General features: G+C 49.7%; 1 protein-coding gene across 50 annotated transcripts in view; it reads left to right on the top strand.

The window, feature by feature from the left end:
- Positions 1-3,436: 3,436 nt before the first annotated feature.
- Positions 3,437-11,830, top strand: part of LOC103542089 (ral guanine nucleotide dissociation stimulator-like) — a 31,697-nt gene continuing 23,303 nt past the window's right edge. For 40 of the 50 annotated variants that reach the window (XR_011533845.1, XR_011533838.1, XR_011533837.1 and 37 more), the window contains exons 1-3: positions 3,623-3,785; positions 5,214-5,284; positions 5,706-6,197. The gene's annotated coding sequence lies outside the window, so the exon portion shown is untranslated. Of the gene's footprint in view, positions 3,786-5,213; positions 5,285-5,705; positions 6,198-11,830 lie in introns of those variants that run through there. The other 10 variants (XM_070597418.1, XM_070597410.1, XM_070597380.1 and 7 more) reach the window with 8 other exon arrangements.

Below are 11,830 nucleotides of genomic sequence, written 5' to 3'. Positions count from 1 at the left end.
TAGTTAATTATGATTTCCATGGCAAGAAATTGTTTTACAATTAATCGTACTTAACACTTCTGTTAGAGTCTAAGCCCTGGAATTCCATTTGCAAACACCCATCCCAGAGAAAAGCACAGACCTCAGAATATCATTACACATGCGCGGGGGAGAGCAGGAAAACAAGGATTTTTAACACATTCAATGTAATACTAGAATATTCTCTTTTTCCTACCTCTTTGGAAATATTTTATACTGTCTTTCAAGCTCTATTGATTGCGTAAATTTTTATTTTTTAAAAAGCTGAGGTTCAACTAAGTGAGTAAATCTTTTCAAGGTGACAAAGCCAGGGAGGGGCGGTGCCAACAGGGTGGAACATTCAAGAAGGTTTGCAGAGAGGAACCTCCACCCAGAGGACTTCCCGTGGGATGTCTGCGCCCAGGAAGAGCCAGGGAGGGGGGCACAGGGATTTCATACAACGTATTGCAGGTGCTCATTGTCTGCTTTCCTTAGACAAAAAGTAAATCTCACAGCCAACTTAGAGAAACCAAACTCCCAACAGCTCCCCACCAAGCAGGACCTCCGCAAGTCTTCCCCAGCTGAGTTTCTGAGCTCAGGCCAGAGACTCAGCACTGTCTCCCACCCCTCCCTCCCAACCCCACCCCTCACCACCTCCAATTCGTACCCAGTCCTCCTGTCTCGACCTTCAAACACACCCAGAATTCAACCTCCTCTCCGCACCCTGACCTAAGCTTCCGAGGCCTCTGGCCCGGCGTATTACAGCAGCCTCCTAACTGGGCTCCTGGCCTCTGCCCTAGCTCCTCTGCAGTATATTCTCAACAGAGCAGCCAGAGCGAGTCTGCTAAACATATGTCTGGTCATGTTACTCCTCCTCTCAAAACCTTCCAAAGGGTCACCGTCTCATTCAGAACACATAAATGCCCAAGTCCTCACTATGACCAACAAGGCCCCACGATTGGGCCTAAGTCACCACTCTGCCTTCAGCTCCTGCTGCCGTCACGCCAACCCACTGTACCCTGGCCACATTGCACTTCTTGCCGCTCCCAAAGCAGGCTGCTTGCCTTCCTCCTGCACTGCTTTTGGGCCTTGTTCAAAACTTACCTCTGCGGTGAGGCTTTTCCTGGCCACAATTCCAGCCCCCTCAGCTGGGCCCACATCACTCTCCACAGGAGCCACACCACTGGTGTCACATCTAGAAGGTCAGCCAGGGCAGACCTTCTTTGTCTGTTTTGTTCACTTCTCTAGCCCTAGCGTCTAGAACAACGTCTCTTTACCTCCTCCTTTTTGTCTGTTTTGTTCACTTCTCTAGCCCTAGCGTCTAGAACAACGTCTCTTTATCTCCTCCTTTTTGTCTGTTTTGTTCACTTCTCTAGCCGTAGCGTCTAGAACAACGCCCGACAAAACCTTGCGCTCAATAAGAAATGTACTTTAATGAATGGATGACTATAAAAACAACCAGGAACTGCCCAACACTCCGGCAACGAAGGCCAAATCTATAAGAACTCCAGGGATCAGGGGAGGCTGGTCCATTAGTCATCCCTAAAAGGACGTATAGCATCACGTCAGAAAGAAAACTCCCCACCACGTCCTGCAAATACCATAGATTTTTTTATCAGCATCGACAGAGGCCTTCAAATACAAACACTTTTTCTACTTTAAAGCAGCCTTCAGCATCCCATTACAGATCATCACGTGGCTACACCTAACTTTAACATGATGACTTTCACATCTAAGGTAATACGACCGATATTAAACCATGTCTTCTACCTTAATCAACTCTCTTCTATGAATAGTCGTAGGCATGAGAGCAGGAATAACTTAAAAAGAAATGGATAATAATTTTATTCCTTCCCCCACCCAGTGTACCCAGCAAACAGTACAACACTGACTGATACTTTTCCTGTTTTCCTTCGCAAAAAATACATCTGCTTAAAATGGGAGTCAGGGCTGCTGTTTCCTCCAGCCATGTAACACATTTAAGTGACGAGACGCCACAAATCATTGAAATATTGGCCATACATGTCTACCTTACAGTTCCCAAAGTGAGACTCCAGTGAACTTATGTTACAGCTGCCCCGAAAAGAAAAAGGAAGCAAAAACAAGGTCATCCAGGATGACAGGCGGAATTAAAGCAGATGAAAGCCTTGCGTTACAGACGCGGGGATAGTGAAAGGCAAGTCACTCCTTACCAGAATGAAAGAACTAAAACTGCTCTGGAAGAAAGAGCCCGGGTACAAAGGCTTTCAGGGCTACTTGCACAGATCCAAAACATCTTGCCAGAAAAATATCAAGGAACTGTCCCCTTTGGAGCAGAAGCAAGACAGGACTGGCCAAGGCACCAACACCTGCCCCCCTCCCCTCCACACACTTTGTATTAGGACCCCAAGAAATTAAGACACGACGAGATGGATTCAGTTTCCATTTTCAGTCACAGAAAAAGGAGCTGGAACGATCTACTGGTCCCTGAAATAATAACAATAAAAACACGCGTGCACTGTGAGTGTTGGAGTACGCTTCTCCTCTCCACCCAGAATGTAACTTCCTAAGAGACGGAGCGCTTCCACCCAGCGGGGCAGGAAACAGCGGTTTCCGGGCCCGCCGCCCCCGGCGCCCCTCGCCCGTCGCAGCGGCCTCGGGCGTGTCGGGCCGGCCGCCGAGCGCCGCGCGCGGACTGGAAGAGCGCCGGGCGCGCAGACGCGGGACCGACACAAGCGCGCTGGCCTCCCCACGGACGCCGCCCGCTGCCCTGCTGGAGACTCCGCTCCGCCCCGCGCCCACGCCACGGCAGGCGACGCGCGGGGACGCAGGGCCCAGGCGAGCGCACGCTCCGGGGCGACCCCAAGCCCCTGCCAGCCGTCACCCGCGTCCACGTTCCCGCTCCGCCCGCGACTGAGCGCAGCGTCGCGCGGAAGGTTCATCCTACCGAGCAAACGCGGGCGGGGCCGGAAGTGCGAGCAGAAGTGCGTCGGCCGCCATCTTGGCGCACGGCGGGGCCCAGCGCGGAGGGCCGGGACTGGTCTCGGCTACCCGTCCTGCGTCGTTCCCTCCGAGGACGGCGGCAGCGACCTGTCTGGGCAGCGGAAGCAGACGCGGTTGGGCGCCCGGACTCGGGACAGGGCGCGTCAGCCCGCCTTGTGCCCGGCCCGCGGGCGCGGCCATCTTGCCGTGCGGCCGGGCTCGGCGCTCCTTGCTGCGCGACGCCGGGCGCGCTGAGGACAGAGGGATCGGCTCCCGCGTCCTGTAGCCGTGTCGCCGCGAGCCCTACTCTAGGGCGGCCGCGAACCGCTCCCAACGGCCGGGCCGCGCGGAGGAGCCGCCGTGTTCTGCCACGGGTAACCGCCGCCCGGTCAGCCCCCGCGTGGGGCCTCGCGGCCGCTCCAGCGGCACAGCCGGCGCCCGGCGGGAGGGGCAGGGTCCGCGCCGCCGGCTCTGGGGCGGGCGCCTCGGGCCACCGCGGCAACGCCCGGCCGCCGGCCCCGGCTTACGACCCGCCCCGCCTTCTCACCCCCGACCCGCGGCCCCATCTCTGCGTTGGGTCGGGTTGGGGCCGACGACGTCCAGGAACAGGTCATTCTGGGGACGCTCTTCCCTGCCTCAGTTGTCCTCTTGCGTTTCACTTGCTGTGACGTTTTGGTTCTTTCGATGGCGGGGAGCCTGCCTCGAGCTCTGGCATCAGCGGTGAGGCTGAGCGAATGCAGCTTTTTCCTCCTGGATGGCCTCGCCCCACAGGCGCTCTTTGTAGAGGGGTCCCGGCAGTCCGGGGAAAGGCGGCTCTGCGCCCGCAGGTGAGTCCCGGCGCCGCGTGTGAGAGGTCCCGGGGGGAGCGGGCGCCCTCCTCCCGGGGCCGCCCCCGCGGGCTGCGGGACGGGGCTCCCTGGCCGCTTCTTCGGGGGGCTCCCGCCCCGCATGAGGGCTGTGTCTTCCCCGCGGCCTGGCTCCCTTCGTGAGGGCTCCTGGAATTGAGCTGTTTGAGCGAGTCCTTCTCGGCGGCCTTGCCCGCCTCCTGGACGCCCCAGAACGGTGAACGGAAGAGACTGCTGGCAGGTCCTTCTCCTTCGTGCTGCAGGCTGTGATCGCAGTGAAAGTCCTGAATGGCGCTTGTTACCCGTACTCTTATGGGAAGCTTACAGGGATTTGTTCTAAGTCTTAAGTTGCTTAAGCTCTCGAGGAGCTAGTAATATGAGCTTATTCCAGGCGTCAGCCACCGAGCTTTCTTGACAGTTCCCTTCAGAGCCTGTGTCCCCAAAGTTTTGTTACTGCTTTTGAGAATGAAGCACAGCGCTGCCAAGAAAGCTGCTCTTGGTATGCGTCATGGCCAACGCGCTGTGTGTGTTAGGGGGGTTGGCTCTTTGGGTAACGTGTTCACAGCATTTTGAGTTTGGAAATCACGTTGCTTAGAACTTCCTGAAGAGGTAGGATCCACCCTGGGCCTGGTCCACAGCAGCCTCAAGGTGCTAGGTGCCCTCGGGTGGAGCAGAAAGCCCTCGGGGAGTCCGCCGCACCCTCCCCGCGAGCACAGTTGGGTGTATGTAGAGATTTTACCTTAATGAGAAGAAGGAATCATTAAGTATCTTGGTCAGTATCTTCTCCGGGCCAGTTGCTTTTTTAAAGCGAGCAGTTTTCCTCCTGGTAGTGCAGAAACACAGAACAGCTTCTGAATCTCACTTCGTCTTGGAGGTGGTCTTGCATCCTCAGCTGTGTGAGCCACAGCTGGGGCCAGCACCCTGCTGACTGTCTGGGATGCTCTGCTGGCTGACATCTGGCCTGGCTTCGCAGTAGGGGCCCAACCCTCCCCATTTTAGCACCCAAAGTCCTGCCCTGCATCCCAGGCACAGCAGGAGGATTGATCAGCCGTGAGCTTCTAGGAACTATTCCTGCGGCTTCCTGGAACCTTTCCTGTTGTCTTGATGCCATCCTGCGCTATGTGCCTGAGCATCTGTACCCCTCAGGGCATTTACCACAGCCTGGGAGGAGTTCCCCACCTTCCTTCCTTCCTCTGCACTACAGACTGTAAGCTCCTTGAGGTAGACAGGGGGTCTTTCATCTTTCTGTTCCAGTAATAACTTGCAAGTTAAGGTGTTCCTTAAATCTGTACTAAATATTTAAATGGAGAAAGTTGCTACAGGTGTAGGTGTTCGCAAAAACACTTGTTTTGCTTTTATAGTTGATCCTTTAATTCTTTTGTTCTAACTACTTTGTCATTTATCCTGCAGGCTCCCCGTAAAGGACTGAAAACACCTGATCCGGTGGTTAAAAGCTGTTCACGGGGATAACTGGACCCCCAGTAAGTATTCTTTCCTCTGTAGTGAACATTTCCCCACGGGGGCCCTGAGAGAACATGGGAGTGAAGCAGACGGGAAAGTCGCTGCCAGTTCATTGCCGTCCTTGAGTGAAAACCTGAGGGCCAAGCCAGAGTCCCGCAGGTTGAAGGGAGCCGCTCTGCAGGGTGAGACTGCACCCAGGGCCTCCCAGGAAGCCGCCGGTCAGGAGTGGGTGCAGCAATCTCTGGAAGGAACTCTAGGAGACATTGTGGCCGCCACAATGTCAGGTAGCCAGGCAGAAATAAACACGTCTGCTGTAGATGCTGGTGGTGAGACTTGACTTCCCCCACCGGGGGCTTGCTAGATAAGAGTGGCATTTCTGTGGGGGACTTCAGCCCCCAGGATTGGGGCGTGCAGATTTATCGGCTCACTTCTTTCTTACAGGTTCTTCTCCAAGCACACTCGAGGGAGGCCATCTGTCCCCACAGCGCTTGTCGAGCGAAGGAGGCTGTAGAGAGACATGGAGCCCACCCGTCTGGGGCCTGACAAGGGCTTGGCCCAGAGCCCCCAAGTTCTCATTCACAGCAATGCCTCAGAAGCCCTCCCAGAGCTCCTCTGCCCCTCCAACAGTTGTCACCCCAAAGCCAGCTGTGGAAGCTGTGCAGAGTGAGCACAGTGACACCAGCCCCATGTCCCTCAACGGGGTCATCCTGTCAGCGTTGGGGGCCTGAGGTCTCCTCGACCTGCTGCTTCTCCTGGCAGAACAAAAGCGGGGGTGCTGCCTGCGGGAGCAGGTGGAGAAGAAGAACGGCGAGCTGTTCTACCATGTGGCAGAGGGGCGGTGCCCTGACAGCCAAGTGCACATGCTGCAGAAGCTGGACGAGCTGAGGAGAGTGGGCTTCCCCTTCTTGAGCAGGCTGCTGTCCCCCAGCTGAGGTCAGTACTGGGCCCTCAGGCTCCCCCACTGCCTGCTCATCATTCGGGGGTGAGGGGTGTCCTGCTCCACAGCGGATGGCCCCTGAGCACTTGTGTGTGCAGCATGCCCCCTGCCACATCAGGAGAAGGCTCTGCCAGTAGCTGTCCCTTGTGGACAGGGAGCCCAGGTTGGAAAGCTTACTCTGCTCGCTCCAGGGTGCTCGAGAGGTATCTGTGGCTGTAGGTTTTCAGCCGGTGGGAAAGGAGCCAGTTCGGCAGCTGGGAAAGCCGGAACTGCTCAGTGGTCGGTGCCTGGATGGTTGGTTTTCCACCTGCACGGGGGAAGTCAGCTTTTAATGCATCCCTCACACAAACGTAAATCCCAAGTCAAAATCTAAATGTAAAATAAAATCAACATTGTAAACTATTAGAAAAGTTATAGGAGACTCTTATTAGAGTCATGGGGAGGTTCTTTCCATTCATGCTTTAATGCATGTCCTTGAACTGAAGTCATTTTGAACATTTTAATAATTTCTTTAAAATTTTAAACATCTGTTTGAGTAGAATACATTCTCTTTTGTAAAACTAAAACATTATTATAGGAACATATAAGCCAAGAAGTGGTGAAAATTTCCATTTCTCACCTGCCTCGCAACTTTCATTTCTTGTTGTTAGTAAAATTTGGTATGTAATCTCCTAGACTGTTTTTGTGCTTTACATAAGTATTTCTCTCCCCATATGAGTAAGTTGAATATATTTTTTCTGTGTTTGTTGGCTAGGTTTTTGCTTTTCCCTTTCTTTTACGGTTTAGTACTTGTAAACATTGGTTTCTTGATGTTTTTTCCATACTGAAGATAGTATCTTTTACTATACAGGGAAAACATTTTCCTACTACATTGATCATTTAGTCTGCATCAATGTGTGTCCTCCGGGATGTAAGTAACACTTCAGGTGGGAAACGGCTCTTGTGTGAAAGACGGTTCGGGACCTCCTTGACCCCCACGGCAACAACCATTAGTGCAACCCAAAACAAGAAACAAAACCCATGCTGCGTGTTTCCAAATGCATCCTAGTCCTGGTCAGGGTTATCTACTCTGTTCTCCTGTCACGTCAAAGCTATTTCTATAGTTTCTCATTCCTGATGGTACTGTTTGGTGCCATTGTCTTAATCAGACTGCCCAAGGTTTGTCACTGTCACAGGTCTTTCCAAACAACCAGCCCATGGCTCCATTGATCAGGTCAACACCATTGTTTCTGCCTCATGAATCTTCACTTCTTTCCACTGTCTTTGGTTTTATTGTGTCGTTGTTCTGGCTACTGGAGGGAAGTGCTCAGCTTCTTCGTGTACAGTTGATATTTCCTAGTACCTGTGGTGGAGGCTGTGTCCCTTCTCTGTCCCTTTGTCCTCACACATAGATTTGCCTCATGTTGCTCTCGTTGCTGTTCATTTCTAAAGAGTGTGTCCTTTCAGTCTGGATTCTCTCTTTAACGCAAGGTATTTAGAAGGTTGTGGACAGTTTTTCAAGTGGATAGACTGGGGGAGGGGAGCCAGTTTGTTTGTAATTCTTGTTTAATTTTATTTCCTTAAGGTCCAGTAATATGGTCACTTGTAGACATCTGCATTTTGGGTTCTTTAGAGATTTCATCGTGGCTTAGCACACAGTCCATTGTGGTGGTTTGAGAAGAGTGCGTCCTCTCCACTAGTTGCTTACATTGTTCTCCCTCAGCTGCAGCTGGATCTAGCTTTTTGTGTTCATCAGCAGATCTCTTTCCTAACTTGCTGTATCACCTGACTGGATTTCTAGAAGAGGGAAGGTCAGTCTTCCTGTGATTCTGGAGCTGCCTGTGCCTTCTTGTCTGTCCAGTTTTGCTTTATGTTTCAAGACCATGTTGTTAGGTGCATAAGTGTTCCTGACTGTTATCAACACAGAAAACCCCTTTTTGTCCCTTTAGAAGTCATCTTTATCTCATTTTCAATCTTTTCGTATCCCTTTATTTAATAGGTATATTTTAACTCAGTCTGAGAGCCTTCATCTTTTAATAGAGTGATTTAACCCATTTACGATTGTGATTATTGATAAGTTGAAATTTGGGCCTGCCGTTTTATTTAATTTTTAATTTTATAGGCTTTCGCATTGTTTCTGTTTCTATTCTTCTTGTGAATATCTTTCAGCTTTTAAGAACAACCGTTTCCGCCTTTCTTTCTGTAAATGCTTAGAGTTAATCAGTTCCTGTTTCCTACACTCCCAGCTCCTCACCTTCCACTCCCCAGCTCAAGACTGTTCTTAGTTCTATAATGTTATTTTCCCCATCAAGCAACTGTGATTGGATATAAGTATACAGTTTATGGGTTCCTTTATTCACTGCTATTTATTGTATCCAGATTTCTCCTCCTTTTTGGAAATACGTAATACTTTCTTTGGAACTCATACAACTGTAAAATGTTGAGAGGAATCGAGTTTGAGATACTCCTTAGATGCTGATGCTGGGGAGCTGGTACCTGCCTCTTAAAGCTGCATCTGTGTGTTTGCAGTGTCCGAGTGAGATCAGAGGTGTTTAAAACCGTGGAATTGAGTGAGGTTTCCTGGAGAAACTGTGTATCTGTAGAAGAGCCCAGGCCCAGCCTAGGAGCAGGCGGTGTTTGTAGAGGTGCAGCTGAAGACGGTCCAGGAAAGGAGACTGAAATGATAGAGCATGGAGTCCTGGGAGCCAGGAGGGGAAAGGGGTATGGCAGCAAGAAGGGGTTCTCAGCTGGGTCAGATAACAGCTCTGGGCAGAATGGAGAAGAGATGGCTGGACTCGGCCACATGAGATCACTGGTGACTGCAGTCTTCTTGGAGTGGTGAGAATGGAGCTGGGTCTGGAGTGGGTGAAGGAGAGCAGTGGAGGGCAGTAGGGGCAAGGCACTTTGCTTAAGAGGTTTGGCCATGAAGGGGAGTCAGGAAAGTGGACAGTAGCCAAAAGGGAGCCTGGGTCCGAGGGAGAGTTTTGTTTGTAAGGTGGAGAAGAGCTATCAGGTGTCTGTGCTCCAGTTGGGACTGGATGGAGAGGAGGAGCTTTGAGGGCCAGGGAGGAGCAAGCTGGGCCCTGAGGAGATGCGGGGCTGGGCTCTGCCGCCCAGGATGGGGCAGAGAGCAAGGGGACAGATGCTTCGCTGGTGTAAATGGCGCCTCTGCTCCTTGTTCCTGGAGTGTGAGGGGCTGGGAGTGGAGGAGGGATGCAGGAGGCATTAGGTGAGCGGCAGGGGGAGGGTGGGAGGAAGAGAGGGCACCCTGGCTTGGTCTCCAATGCCCACCCAGAGCCCTCCAGGGATCCCAGGTCACCAGCTGCTGTCTCTCTTTGATGTCTTCCTCAAAATGTCTGCTCTCTTGGTGATTCCCAGGGCTGTTATGAATTTGTTCATCAAAGAAGGAATCTTTGGGTCTATTTTTAGGGATTTTTATGTCAAAGGGGACATAAAACGTATATTATTCAGTCCATCATCTTTTGTTTTTGGATGGATTCCCTGTAACAGAGCAGCTGGACCGGGGGCCTGATGGTCCCAGGATTCAGGAGGTTTGCTCTGCGGAAAGCTGGAGCTCAGTGGCATTCTCACAGGACACGGTGCTCCGTTTCTGAGCCCACTCTAACTGTAGGTGTCTCGACATTGTAAAACCTGGGACAATTCTCTCAGGGCCTATTGTTGGCATTTCTGTGACCAGTGAGGGCCAGCATTTTTCCAGGTTCACTATCTGTCACTTGCCTACTGTGCCGTTGCCCGCCTTGCTCCCTGAGCTCTGAACCTTCCCAAGGAGATGAGGACATTCACGCTCTATCTGGTGTGATTGCACCTTCCCTCAGTGTGCCCCTTGAGTACTTGCTGCAAAAATATCTGTTTTCTTCACATTCCTTGATTCCTTGTACGTATAATCAAGATTTAATCTGGAGTTTTAAAAGCGTTTTATTGTGGACAACTTTGAACATACATAAATTAAACAGAAAAATGTAATAGACCCTCATGTCCCTATCCCATCGCTTCAACATTTATCAGTATTCTGATACTCTTGTTTCATCCATATTTCTATCCACTGCCTACCTTCCATTGATTATTTTTTAATTAACAGATTTTTTTTTAGGAAAGTTCTAGATAGAGAAATTCAAATAGTGCAGAGCATTTCTCCCTCCTCCCCCACATTTTCCCCTGTTGTTAATATCTTGCATGACCACTGGTTAGTGTGGTTCATTCCTTACAAGTGATCAACTGACATTGACACAGTGTTAGTAACTAAGTCCATAGATTACGTTAAGGTTCACTGTCTTGTACTTGGATTTTGACAAATGCATGATCTCCTGTATCCACCCTGACATTACCCTACAGAGGAGTTGGATTACCTTAAAAAGCCCTGTGCTCTGCTTCTTCATCCCTTGCCTCCCAACCCCTGGCAACCACTGATCTTTATACTGTTTCTATGGTTTTGCCTTTTCTAGAGTGTCATATAATTGGAATATGTGAAATCTATGGAATAGAGTATGTAGCTTTTTCCAGTTGGCTTCTTAGCAATATGTATTTAAGGGTCTTCTATGTATTTTTGTGGCTTGATAGCTCATTTCTTTTTTTTTTTATATTGAATTAAAATCCATATAACAAAAAATATAAATGTACCATCTTAACCATTTTTAAGTGAACACTTCAGTGACATTAAATACATTCATGTTGTTGGGCTCCATCACCACCATTCAGCCCTATAACTGTTGTAAATCTGAAACTCTATGCCTATTAAACAAGAACTCTCCCTTCTCCCCTCTGCCCTTGGCAGCCACCATTCCACTTTCCATCTCTATGATTTTGATTCCTCTAAGTTGCTCATGTAAGTGGAATCACACAGTGTTTATCTTTTTGTGACTGGCTTATTTCACTTAGCATAATGTCCTCATGGTTCATCCATGTTGTAGCATATTGCAGAATTGGCTTCCTTTTCAGGGCTGAATAATATTCCATTGTATGTATATGCTACATTTTGTGTATCCATTCATGTATCAGTGGACACTTGGATTGTTCCCACCTTTTAGCTATTGGGAACGATGCTGCTATGAACATGGGTGTACAAATATCTCTTTGAGATCCTGCTTTCAGTTCTTTTGGGTATATACCCAGAAGTGGAATTGCTGAGTCATATGGTAGTTCTGTGTTCAATTTTTTTGGGAACTTTCATACTGTTTTCCATAGCAGCTGTACCATTTTACATTCTTATCAACAGTGTACAAGGATTTCAATTTCTCAACATCCTTGCCAACATTCACGTTCTCTTTTTCTGATATGAGCCGTCTTTAATGGGTGTGAGGTGGTATCTCATTGTAATTTTGATTTGCCTTTCCCCAGTGATTAGTGGTGTTGAGCATCTTTTCATGTGCTTATAGGCCATTTCTAAGTCTTTGGAGAAATGTCTCTTCAAGTCCTTTGCCTGTTTTTGAATTGGCTTCTTTCCTTGTTTACTTTTAGGAGTTCTCTGTATATTCTGGATATCAGTCTCTTGTCAGAAATATGATTTGCAAATATTTTCTTTTCTTTGACTCTGTGGGTTGCCTTTTTACTTTATGGATAGTGCCTTTTAGTGTACCAATTTTTTAAATATTCGTTAAGTCTAATTTGTCTATTTGTTTTTCTTTTGTTACCT

This window comes from Equus przewalskii, chromosome 27, assembly GCF_037783145.1.
Source record: "Equus przewalskii isolate Varuska chromosome 27, EquPr2, whole genome shotgun sequence".
Lineage (NCBI taxonomy): Eukaryota > Metazoa > Chordata > Mammalia > Perissodactyla > Equidae > Equus > Equus przewalskii.
The sequence above is the reverse complement of the archived record's forward strand: the minus strand, read 5'-3'. Positions and strand labels throughout refer to the sequence as shown.